The sequence below is a fragment of the Pelophylax lessonae genome, assembly GCF_965119305.1.
Source record: "Pelophylax lessonae genome assembly, chromosome: 2".
NCBI classification, from domain to species: Eukaryota; Metazoa; Chordata; class Amphibia; order Anura; family Ranidae; genus Pelophylax; species Pelophylax lessonae.
Window position 1 is genome coordinate 713126167 of NC_138769.1, and position 12334 is coordinate 713138500.

The following is a 12334-nucleotide window of genomic DNA, read 5'->3' on the forward strand; positions in this document are numbered from 1 at the left end:
GAAATAATGAACACCAATATGGCTCCGCTCCTATCACACCTATATATGTGTAAGTGTAAAAATAGATATAAGTGTGTGTATATATATAACCCTATACAGAAGTTCAGATGTCATGCCTGCCTCCAAAGACCCCAAAAAAATGCCCAAAAAAAAAAAAGCTTGCAATACCCGGGTGTTATTTTTTTGGCACAGGCGTTTTTTTGGGCATTTTTTTGGGGTCTTTGGAGGCAGGCAAAACATCTGAACTTGTGTATAGGGGTATATATACACACATACTTATATGTTTTTATACACTTACACATATATAGGTGTGATAGGAGCGGAGCCATATTGGTGTTAATTATTTAATTAGCGCAAGCATAGATTTCTGCTACTATCACACCTATATATGTCTAGGTGTATATATACATATAAGTATGTGTGTATATATACCCTTATACAGAAGTTCAGATGTCATGACTGACTCCAAACATGTCCTCAAAAAAGCCCTACAAACGCCTGCAGCCAAAAAGCAGGCTGACAGGGGAGAAGCCATGTCGCTGTTCTGTAAGTGACCTAATAGAAACAAACTTGTTTCTATTGCGGTTACCCTGAAATAGAAGGGTTTGGTCACCCTGCCATAGCAGTCAGAGTCAGTTCACCCTACACTACGTTAAGGTCACCCTGGCACTTAACACTTTCCCTACAGAAACTAAATTTTTGCATCTAACTAAAGTGTAAAAAAGCACCCTAACTACACTAGATATCCCTTTCCTCACACTAATAAATGCTAAATGACACTTTGAAGCAGAAGTAACAGAACTGCTTCCACTCTCTTCCATGTCCCTGTATTACAATGCTAGGAATATGGCGGGGGCTATCTTATATACTGGGGGGTGTATTCACTAATGATTGGACTATGGACCCCCTAGTCACTCCAATCACATTCCTAGCATTCTCCTGCCCCCTCAATTGGCTTTTACTAATGGTTCTGGTCCAATCACGGGCTTTTAAAGCCCATTTCCTGTCCCATTGCATATTGGTCGGTTCTGGTTGCCGAATTCCGAACTTTTTCAGCAAAAAGTTTGGAATTCAGACGAACCTCGAACAGCCAATGTTCGGGTCGAACCGATATCCAATAACTTTTACCATCAAATAAAAGCCTCATTTATCTTTGCCTGGTTGATGTGTACAGCTTACTAAAAAAGGGATGTAGTCAGTAATCAGGTAAACAAGGGAGCAATCAGTCAAAAATACGAGTTAGAGTAATTTAAAAAAAAAGCATTCTAGAACATTAATGTTCATTTGTTTAAAGTGCTTTAACACATTAAATTATCTTCGTGTTGTCTTTCCTTATAAAACATTTCTGTATTTTCTTTGTTCCAAATGTGTCCGGGGAAAAAAAAAAAAAAACACGGCACATGCATTTTTATGCTACAGTTTTTTATTACTATGGGCCTGCAAATTAATAATAAAACAGAAGAAAAAATGTCATTTTTTTTTCAAATGAACTGCATTGGAATTTATATAGTGATGTGCAAGATAAGAGAGCGGAAACTGCTTTTATGGTTCAGTTTCTATGTGAAGGTTTTTTGAAACCAAAGATGGGTCTTAAAAAAACAGTCAGGTCCTCTTTAATTATGCTTTATTTATGCATTACAAAAAGAGTTGTACAATACATTTGGAATGATAATTTACCGAAGGGCATAAGAATGAAAAACAGGGTCATTTCCCATAGCAGCAAGATTTCTTTAATGTAATCATGAAAACAGCAACACCTCCAGTTACCTTTGCATTTGTTTGAAAGTTGCATCGCTGGAAATACCAAACGAGAATTTCTCCTTGTTACCTGAATATTTTAAATAAATAAATACAATAAATAAATGCCAAACTTCTTCCGAAATGGGGTTGTATAGACTAGCACTACTATCCCACCATTTATTAATAAAAAAAAAAAAAACTAATTTGACAAACCTTCTTCCAGAAGCCGGCTGTATAGACCTGCACCTTCTTCCAGAAGCTGGTTGTATAGACTGGTATTACGATATCACCATTTATTAATAAAAAAAAAATAATAATAATAATAACAAAAAAAAAAGATCTGACAAACCTTTCTTTCAGAAGCCATATGTATAGATTGGCACTACTATCCCACCATTCATTAAGAAAAAAAAAAAAAAAAGTTCTGACAAACCTTCTTCCAGAAGCCGGCTGTATATACCTGCACCTTCTTCCAGAAGCTGGTTGTATAGACTGGTATTACTATCCCACCATTCATTAAGGAAAAAAAAAATCTGACAAGCCTTTCTTCCAGAAGCCAGATGTATAGATTGGTACTACTATATCACCATTCATTAATAAAATAATAATAACAAAAAAAATCTGACAAACCTTTCTTTCAGAAGCCAGATGTATAGATTGGCACTACTATCCCACCATTCATTAAGAAAAAAAAAAAAAATCTGACAAACCTTTTTCCAGAAGCCGGCTGTATAGATTGGTACTACTATATCACCATACATTAATAAAATAATAATAACAAAAAATAAATAAAAAATCTGACAAACCTTTCTTCCAGTCGTCAGATGTATAGATTGGTACTACTATCCTATTATTCATTAGGAAAAATAAAATCTGACAAACCTTTTTCCAGAAGCCAGTTGTATAGACTGGTACTACTATATCACCATTCATTAATTTAAAAATAATAATAATATTAACTAAAAAATAAAAAAAATCTTACAAACCTTCTTCCAGAAGCTGGCTGCATAGACCTGCACCTTCTTCCAGAAGCTGGTTGTATAGACTGGTATTACTATATCACCATTCATTAATAAAATAATAATAATAATAATAATAACAAAAACAAAAAAAAAAATCTGACAAACCTTTCTTTCAGAAGCCAGATGTACTGTATAGATTGGCACTACTATCCCACCATTCATTAAGAAAAAAAATAAAAAATCTGACAAGCGTTTTTCCAGAAGCCAGCTGTATAGACTGGTACTACTATATCACCATTCATTAATTTAAAAAAAAAATAATAATAATCATATTAATTAAAAAAAAAAGAAAAAAATCTGACAAACCTTCTTCCAGAAGCTGGCTGCATAGACCTGCACCTTCTTCCAGAAGCTGGTTGTATAGCCTGGCACTACTACAGCACCATTCATTAATAAAAAACAATAATAATAATAAAAAAGCTGACAAACCTTCTTTCAGAAGCCAGTTCTATAGACTGGCACTACTATCCCACCATTCAATACTAAAAATAAATAAATCTGACACATTTTTTTTCCAGAAGTCAGTTTTATAGACTGGTATTACTATATCACTATTCATTAATAAAATAATAATAACAAACAAAAAATAAATCTGACAAACCTTTCTTTCAGAAGCCAGATGTATAGATTGGCACTACTATCCCACCATTCATTAGGAAAAATAAAATCTGACAAACGTTTTTCCAGAAGCCAGTTGTATAGACTGGTACTACTATATCACCATTCATTAATTAAAAAAAATAATAATAATATTAATTTTATAAAAAAGAAAAAAATCTGACAAACCAGAAGCTGGTTGTATAGCCTGGCACTACTACAGCATTATTCATTAATAAAAAATAATAATAATAATATTAATAATAATAATAAAAAAGCTGACAAACCTTCTTTCAGAAGCCAGTTGTATAGACTGGCTCCCACCATTCAATACTAAAAATAAATAAATCTGACAAAAACTTTTTCCAGAAGCCGGTTTTATAGACTGGTACTACTATATCACCATTCATTAATAGAAAAAAAAAAACCTGACAAAAAAAAATAACCTGAACAAATCTTTGGTGAAAAACCAAGGGTCTAAACAAACCCCTGATATCTCACATTTCAGACAGAGAAAAAAACTGAGGACAGAGATTGCCCAGTCCCTTTCTCTGTAGCCACCCTGCAGTAAACATAGTTTACAATTCTTCCGTTAAGAATGAAAACCGGAGTGATCACTACAGATCACTCACTGTGTTCATTCAGAAAAGGAAGTCCGGTTAATTAACCAGTTCCAGACAGCCTGCTGCTTATAAACTGCGGCAGATCGTCCCTGCTGCGCAAAATCATGTACATGTACGTACGCCTCTCCCGCTGTGATTGGAGCTAATCAGCGGGAAAATAGAAAATTTGTAATGTAAGACTAACAGATATATTTGTTCTGTATTCAGATATACATGGCATTGTTGTGGCTGGTCTTGAGGAAGCATGAAGCGAAACGCGTCGACCACTACGCCGTACCAATACCTCTCATGTGAAGACCATATGTAGAGGTTTTGCATACGCCATTTTACATGTATTCAACACATTACCCTTTGTGTTGATGGTTTTATCCATTATTATGTCTATCATGTCTTTTATGTATTTATATGTTTAATAAATGAAATGTTTTTTAATGATAATTGGTATGCATGTGAGTGCCTTTAAAATCCACCACTAGCAGGACTGGGTGCCTGCCTTCAAATATTTTGTAAAAAAAAATATATATATTTTGTAAGAAATACCTGGATGTGGCACATGTTAAGGTCCTCTTTCTTCTTCTATGTTAATATGACATTAATAACCCCTCTGCTTTCTCTCTGACAGGTAGACGAAAGGAGTCGCCCATTTATCATTCAAAGAGAAAGCTTCATCTCTGTTTAATGGGTTATTCTTGAAGACAGCAAAGAAGAGGTAAGATGCTGAAAGAGTTACTACAGCTATTTACTTTTCCTAAAAAAACTCCCTATCCGTTACGTTGTCCTAAATATGGCAGGACATCCTGAGCGTGGGGGGCGTGGCCTGGTTGGAACCCCCGGCCGAGGTTGTCATACACCTTCTTATGGGGTTTTGTAGAGATGTGCGACTTCCAGGACTTTTCCACTAGAGGATATACCAAGCTTTGGATGTGCATCCCCCGGAAACTTGCGATTGAGCACTGGGGCATGAACAGATCTCCTTGCTGAAGGACAGCTTAACACAGGTGTTATAGGATGTGACCAATAGAGAGTCCACCTCTTATGGCTTCAATTGCCACTCAGTGTTGGGCCCAGGTGCAACATCCCAAATATCAACACGGCATTTTGTTAAGAGGCACATACAGGCACTTGATGTAGGCTTGATCAGTGGATGGTGTGACATTGGGTTTTTAATAATGTACATGTGATTGTGGAATTTCTCAAGTCCCAAATGCGTTGGGTCCTCGTGACGTCAATCTGCACATGCAGTCATCATTTGTATTGATATAATGTTAGTTCTCTTGATTGTACATGATGCTCTTGTACATGAGTGTTTGTACATGTTTTTATTTGACTGTTATAAATAAACATGGATTTTAGAAATAACAGTTTACTTAATTAGTGCCTAAAGTGGGGTACACACTAGTAGAAAATCGGGCGAAAATTCCCATCTGAGGTAAAATCGTCTGATTTTCGGGTAGTGTGTACACAACTTTCAGCAGCCGATGCCGACATTTTGAACGAAAAAAAACGGAGGGACAAACACCAAATTTTTTTTCGTCCGTCCCAAGATGACCGATTTTCGTTTAATGTGTATGCAGTACGTCCGTGAAAAATCGGATACGAAAGACCGCGCATGATCTGAAGTTGCTGACAACCCGGAAGTCTAGGAACAAATGAGCCAAAAAAAAAGAAAAATCGGACGAGAAATTTCATGAACATTTATGCACTGTCAACTAAAAACGGTTATGAACGCTGAGAAGACAGAGAAAAATTGGAGGATATTTCATCCGATTTTCGTCAAGTGTGTACGGCCCTTAAAAGTCCCAACCACAAGGGGAATTCTTTGTTTGCAACAAGTTTTTCCGGGTGAGGGTTCACATATACTTTAACATGGGGGCAAGGTGCTTTGGGGTGGGGGGTGCAGAGCTCCCCCTGCCCCAAAGCATCCACCCCCCCATGTTGAGGGCGTGTGGCCTGGTATGGTCCAGGGGGGGTGGGGCCGCTCGCTCGTCCCCTCATCTTTCCTGGCCTGCCAGGCTGCGTGTGGATTTTGGGGGGGACCCCAAGCCGTGGAGTTTCCCCTCAAGATCCTTAGAGCGCAAGTCGCACCACAAGTCCTCCTTATCCGACTTGTGATGCGACTTCCATTCAAATCAATGGGCTCCCATAGGGAACCATTGATTTTCACATAAAAAAAAAACATATAATGTGGCTTAACGCTGTATTAGCAATGTGAAGCAACGTTAATCAGCCTTTAGCAGCACCAGACATTTTTACAGCTCTGACGCTCAGAATGTGCAGGCTCTGGGTTTTTTTTGCAGCTTAAAAACGCCCATGGCACTTGGAGCTTCTAAGAGCCTGTGTGTGCATGAGGCCATAGAATAATAACATGGAGGGGCATTTTTAAGCTGCAAAAAAAAAAAAATGTCTGGCGCTCCTAAAAGCAGCTGCAAAAACGCCCTGTGTGCATGGGGCCTAAGGACAACGCAATGCATAGGGAGGTTTAGGGGGGAAATTTGTATCAAGGTTAATGTGTGCGATAAATAATGACAGCAGAATTCATGGTTAGCTATGTTGCTTTCAAACTGAATTGCCTGAATTGTTATTCTTACTAGCAGTTTTGAGACTGACCCGGGTCAGCCGTACCGCTCGTACCCTCTGTCTCTCACCATGAAGTGTTCTAAAGTATTAAACTGGGCAAGGCAAAATAGTAATATTTGGTGTCTCATAACAAAAAATCAAGAATTCCTCCACCGCCTATGATTGGCTGTCGGCTTTGATGGCTTGCTGACGAGATAACTCAGGCAGGTTCTGGTTTATGTCCGAACACACCTGAGCTCATCCCTAAAGGTGAGGAAGTGACACAACAAGCCTTTAACTGGACTGTCTATAGCAGGGGTCTCCAAACCTTCTAAACAAAGGGCTAGTCTACTGTCCTTCAGACTTTAGGAGAGGTGGACTGTGGCCACTGGAAGTGGATAATACCTCAGGCTTGGTGGTTTAGTAAGAGTAAAAAAGTTACGCAGTACCCTTGTGGTCAGGAGGAGGAGGAATAGTGCCCCATCATTGGTATCAGTGGAAGAAATCGTGTCCCATCATTGGTGTCAGTGGGAGGAATAGTGCCCCATCATTGGTATAAGTGGAAGAAATCGTGTCCCATTATTGGTATCAGTGGGAGGAATAGAGCACCATAATTGGCATTATTGGGAGGAATAGTGCCTTATCATTGGTGTTAGTGGGAGGAATAGTCTCTCATTATTGGTATTAATGGGAGGAATACTGCCCCATCATTGTTATTAGTGGGAGGAATAGTGCACCATCATTGGTATTAGTGGGAGAAATAGTGCCCCATCATTGGTATTAGTGGGAGAAATAGTGCCCCATCATTGGTATTAGTGGGAGGAATAATGCACCATCATTGGTATTAGTGGGAGGAATAGTGCCCCATCATTGGTATTAGGGGGAGGAATAGTACCCCATCATTGGTATTAGTGGGAGGAATAGTGTCCTATCATTGGTTTTAGTGGGAGGAATAGTGCCCCATCTTTGGTACTAGTGAGAGGAATAGTGCCCCGTCATTGGTATAAGTGGGAGGAATAGTGACCCAAAATCTGTATTGATGGGAGGAATAGTGCCCCATTATTGGTATAAGTGGAAGGAATAGTGCCTCATCATTGCAATCAGTGGGAGGAATAGTGCCCTATCATTGGTATCAGGGGGAGGATAAGTGCCCCATCATTGGTATTAGTGGGAGGAATAGTGTCCCATCATTAGCATTACTGGAAAGAATAGTGTCCCATCATTGGTATTCGTTGAAGGAATAGTGCCCCACCGTTGGTATTAGTGGAAGGAATAGTGTCCCATCATTAGCATTCCTGGAAGGAATAGTGCCCCATTATTGGTATTAGTTGAAGGAATAGTGCCCCACCATTGGTATTAGTGGGAGGAATAGCGCCTCATCAATTATTTCAGTGGGAGAAATAGTGCCTCATCATTGGTATCAGTGGGAGGACTAGTTCCTTATTGTTGGTATTAGTGGGAAGACTAGTGCCTCATCATTAAGTTCAGTGGGAGGAATAGTGCTCCATCAATGGTGTAAGTGGGAGCAATTGTGCTCTATCTTTGGTAGTAGTGGAAGGAATGGTACCGTCATTGGTATTAGTATGAGGAATAGTGCCCCATCATTGGTGTCAAAGTAGGACGTTTTTCCCCCATCATTGGTGTCAGTGGAAGGAAAAGTGCCCCATAGTTGGTGTAAGTGGGAAGAATAGTGCCCCATAGTTGGTGTCAGTGGAAGGAATGGTGCCCCATAGTTGGTGTCAGGTGTGGAGAAATGGTGCCCCGTAGTTGATGTCAGTGGAAGGAATGGTGCCCCATCATTGGTGTCAGAGGAAGAAGGTATTCTCTATTATTGGTTTCAGTGAGAAGAATAGTGCCCTACTACTGGTGTCAAAGGAAGGAGATATGCCCCACTGTTGGTGACAGTAGGAGACTCTGTAGGAGTAGGTACTCTGTATCAGTAGAAGAATAAGTGTTCCTAAGGGCTGGAAAAAGGCAAGCCCCTGGCTTGCAGGCTGCAATTTATAGACTTCTGGTCTACAGTAATGACTTTAGAATCCACATGCAAACCAGCTCAAAGGGTTGGCAATGTAAATTTTAGGCAAGTTTCACACCATACAGGTGCAACTGAGCAGATGCATTTCTATGTGTCCCTGTGTGTCACATTTAGGGCAGATTATTCATTTCAATGGGCTACCCTATTTGTGAGAAACACCCTGCACCAAACCGCACATCACAGTGCGGTTTGGCATGCACTTTGACAGATGCATGGGTTACTATTAACAAATAATGACACCACCACACATCTGCTAAAGGCCAGCCCAATTTTGCATGCATGCCCGACATGCACAAGGTGTGACCCTAGCCTAAATATAAAAATCCCCACACCTGTCCCCTCTCCGTTTATTTGGGTCTTCCCATTCCCCATTAGATTGCGCTGCCATACTCCAATGACATCTTACTTTTCAGCGGCGGATGGAAGCCGTTGCTCACCAAAGGAAGAAAAGAAATTGAAAAAAAAAAAAAAAAAGCGGTCGCACTTTCCAGATCATCCACTTCAGTCCTTGAATAGATAAATGTCTCCTCTGAATTCGTCCCTGGTTTTACACATCGTTTTATGAGAAATGTAGACAAGCCCTGATCACTTTTTTTTTTTTTTAATTATTTTTTTTTAAGTCTTCTCTGCCTCTCAGAATATGTAAGCACGGTAAAAGACAGATAATTGGGCTTTAATTGGACTTCGCCTGTTCAAAGGCCTGCCTTTTAGTTCCCATGGCCTACCAGATAAGTTTCCTGCGTAAAGACAATTAAGGCAAAGAAAGAGTATGCAAACTAGATGACAACCGCAGCTCAATCGGGATCCGTCCTTTGTAAAGTAAGACAATGAACTTTCAGTTTCTGACTGCCGTTTGCAGCCCATTTCCCCCCCTGCGCCGTAATAACATTTGCATATATGCTTTTTCTTTTCCTGCCTTTAATGGTCGCTGCCGACAAAGTTAACTTTGCAACGGTTTTGCCGGTACGGTAAATCTCAACCCAATTTGTCTCCTTTTAAAAAAAATAAAAATGTATACTCTTTTTGAAATGAATAGCGGTTTGTGTTGTTTTTTTTTCGTGTTGTTTTTATGTGAAGGGGTGTTTTGTTTATTATTTTCTTCTGCTCGTCAATTCTCCAAGTAATTAATCACTCAAAACCTTTCAGCTGTCAAGTTCAACAAAAGGTAATCCCAGTTCTGTTTAGTGCAGGGAGCTTGGCACAGATGCTCTTTGTTGGTAGAGATTATTGTGTGGAAATTCTCATCCGCCAAAATTTCTCTACTGTATGAATGTAAAGTGGAAGGTTTAAATTGATATTGATTGCATGCCTAATGGTAGGTAGTTTATAATGAAGAAGGGCTTGTAGTAAATAGTCTGGTTGAGCAAAATTGTTCACTCTTAAAGAGGCAAACCCTATCATGAAAAATTCTTATGCAACCTTTATATATATAAGGTTGTATGGGAATTTGTGGAATGCTGATGTAGCACCCACCTAGATTCGATTTGTGAGCAGGTTGCCTATAATGTGAGTTTTTGTTTTAGAGAGTTAGATAGCCTGCCCAGACTGGGAAAGGGTTAACCAGATTTGGGCTCCTTTCCCGGGCTTTGTGGACCCTGCCCTCCAGCCTGTGATATAAAGAGGGGGAGGGAAAAAGTTCTTTCTTGCCTTGCTCCTGGCTACAAGAGTTAGATAGCCTGCCCAGACTGGGAAAGGGTTAACCAGGTTTGGGCTCCTTTCCTGTGCTTTGTGGGCCCTGCCCTCCAGCCTGTGACATAAAGAGGGGGGGGGGGGCTGAAGTTCTTTCTTGCCTTGCTCCTGGCTGCAACCTAGGCAGGTTGCCTGCCATCTGAGTTTTTGTTATAAAGAGTTAGATAGCCTGCCCAGACTGGGAAAGGGTTAACCAGATTTGGGCTCCTTTCCCGGGCTTTGTGGCCCTGCCCTCCAGCCTGTGACATAAAGAGGGGGAGGGCTGAAGTTCTTTCTTGCCTTGCTCCTGGCTACAACCTAGGCAGGTTGCCTAACATGTGAATTTGTGTTAAAGAGAGTCAGAAAGCCTACCCAGGCTTGGAAAGGGTTAACCAGGTTTGGGTTCCTTTCCCAGACTCTGTGGGCCCTGCCCACTACCCTGTTACATAAGGAGTGGGGGGCTGGATATCTTTCCCACCTTGCTCCTGACTGCAACCAAGGCAGGTTGCTTATAATGTGAAATTTTGTTATAGAGAGTTTGACAGCCCAGGCTGGAAAAGGGTTACCCAGGTTTGGGATCCTTTTCCAGGCTTTCTGGGCCCTGCCCACCACCCTGTGACATAAAAGAGAGGGAGTGCTGGAGTCCTTTTCCACCTTGCTCCTTACTGCACCCAAGGCAGGTTGTCTACAATGTGAGTTTTTGTTATAGAGAGTTAAATAGTCTGCCCAGGATTATAATAGGGTTAACCAGGTTTGGGCTCCTTTCCCGGGCTTTGTGGGCCCTGCCCTTCACCCTGTGACATAAAAAAAAGGGGGGGGGGCTGAAGTTCTTTCCCATCTTGCTCGTGACTGCAAGGCAAGTTGTCTATGATGGGATTTTTGTTATAGAGAGTTAGATAACCTGCCCAGGATGGGAAAGAGTTAACCAGGTTTGGGCTCCTTTTTGTGGGCTTTGTTGGCCCTGCCCTCCACCTTGTGACATAAAAGAAGGGGGAGGGCTGGAGTTCTTTCCTTCCTTGCTCCTGACTGAAGTGGGATACCTAGAAGGGGCTGCTGCGCCCAGTAGTCCTTCAGGACACCAGCAGATTGGAGAACCTGCCAAGCTTTGGAGGAAGGTATGCTTGGGCAGCTTCAGTTCAGATAGTTGGTGGGTTGAAATTGTGTTGCACTGGAATGTACTGTTTGGACTTGCCACAAGAAGTTCTTAGTAAATTTTAAAAATGTTCTAAGCTGGGTCTGAAGTTATTGAAAGGGGTGCATGGTAGATTATGGTGTATCATAAGAACAGGGAGTGTAACACATAATGGGGATCTTTCCCTTTGCTTGGAGTCCCAGGGTTGCTGTCTCCCTATTGTTTGCCAAGAGGAGAATTATTCTGAAGAGTGTAGACAAGGCAGAGAGTGTCCTCTGGTTTTCTTTGTGCACTAAATTCAGAGGATCCCAAAGCCCACCCTTCACCCAAACTATGTTTAACAAGCATTAAAGCATACAAAAACCTTCCTTGCCTCATTGTCTGGTCATTGAGTTGTGAGACTGTTAGAGTTGTTGTGTGCCCGGTTAATTGTACACCCAAATGGGAAGAGAACCTAGAGCAGATTAGTGGGGCCCCACAGGTGTCTGCACTACACTAACATTCCATAGAACATGTTAATTTAATTCCATAAGTAATTTTCAATATTGAAATTTGCATCTTTCAAAAAAATAGGACCTAGTTATCCAGTCATTTAATTCTTTGTTTAGGTACTTCCTGTTATAGAGTGACAAGTAGAGAAGAGCTTCGGTTTGACCCCCAGGTGCAGGTACACAAAGGCGTGGAGATGCTTATGACATCATTGGCCCAATATGACCACAAGGACATATTAGATTAATGACATTGACCTAAAATGGCCATGTGGTCATACTAGGTCAATGGTATCGACCTAATAGGGCCATATGGCCCTATCAGGTAAATGATGTTATGAGCATCCCATTTCTGAAGCTGCATGTACAGTACATGAATGGGCGTAGATCATTTGGCATCATCATCATCTAATACAGTGGTCCTCAACTCCGGTCCTCAGGGCCCACTAACAGGCCAGATTTTAAGTATTACC

At 40.7% G+C, this 12334-nt stretch overlaps 1 protein-coding gene across 4 annotated transcripts in view; it reads left to right on the forward strand.

The window, feature by feature from the left end:
* Positions 1–12334, forward strand: part of TENM4 (teneurin transmembrane protein 4) — a 1723986-nt gene that overhangs the window by 601689 nt on the left and 1109963 nt on the right. For all 4 annotated transcript variants that reach the window (XM_082246029.1, XM_082246030.1, XM_082246031.1 and 1 more), the window contains exon 4: positions 4605–4691. The gene's annotated coding sequence lies outside the window, so the exon portion shown is untranslated. The remainder of the gene's footprint in view (positions 1–4604; positions 4692–12334) is intronic.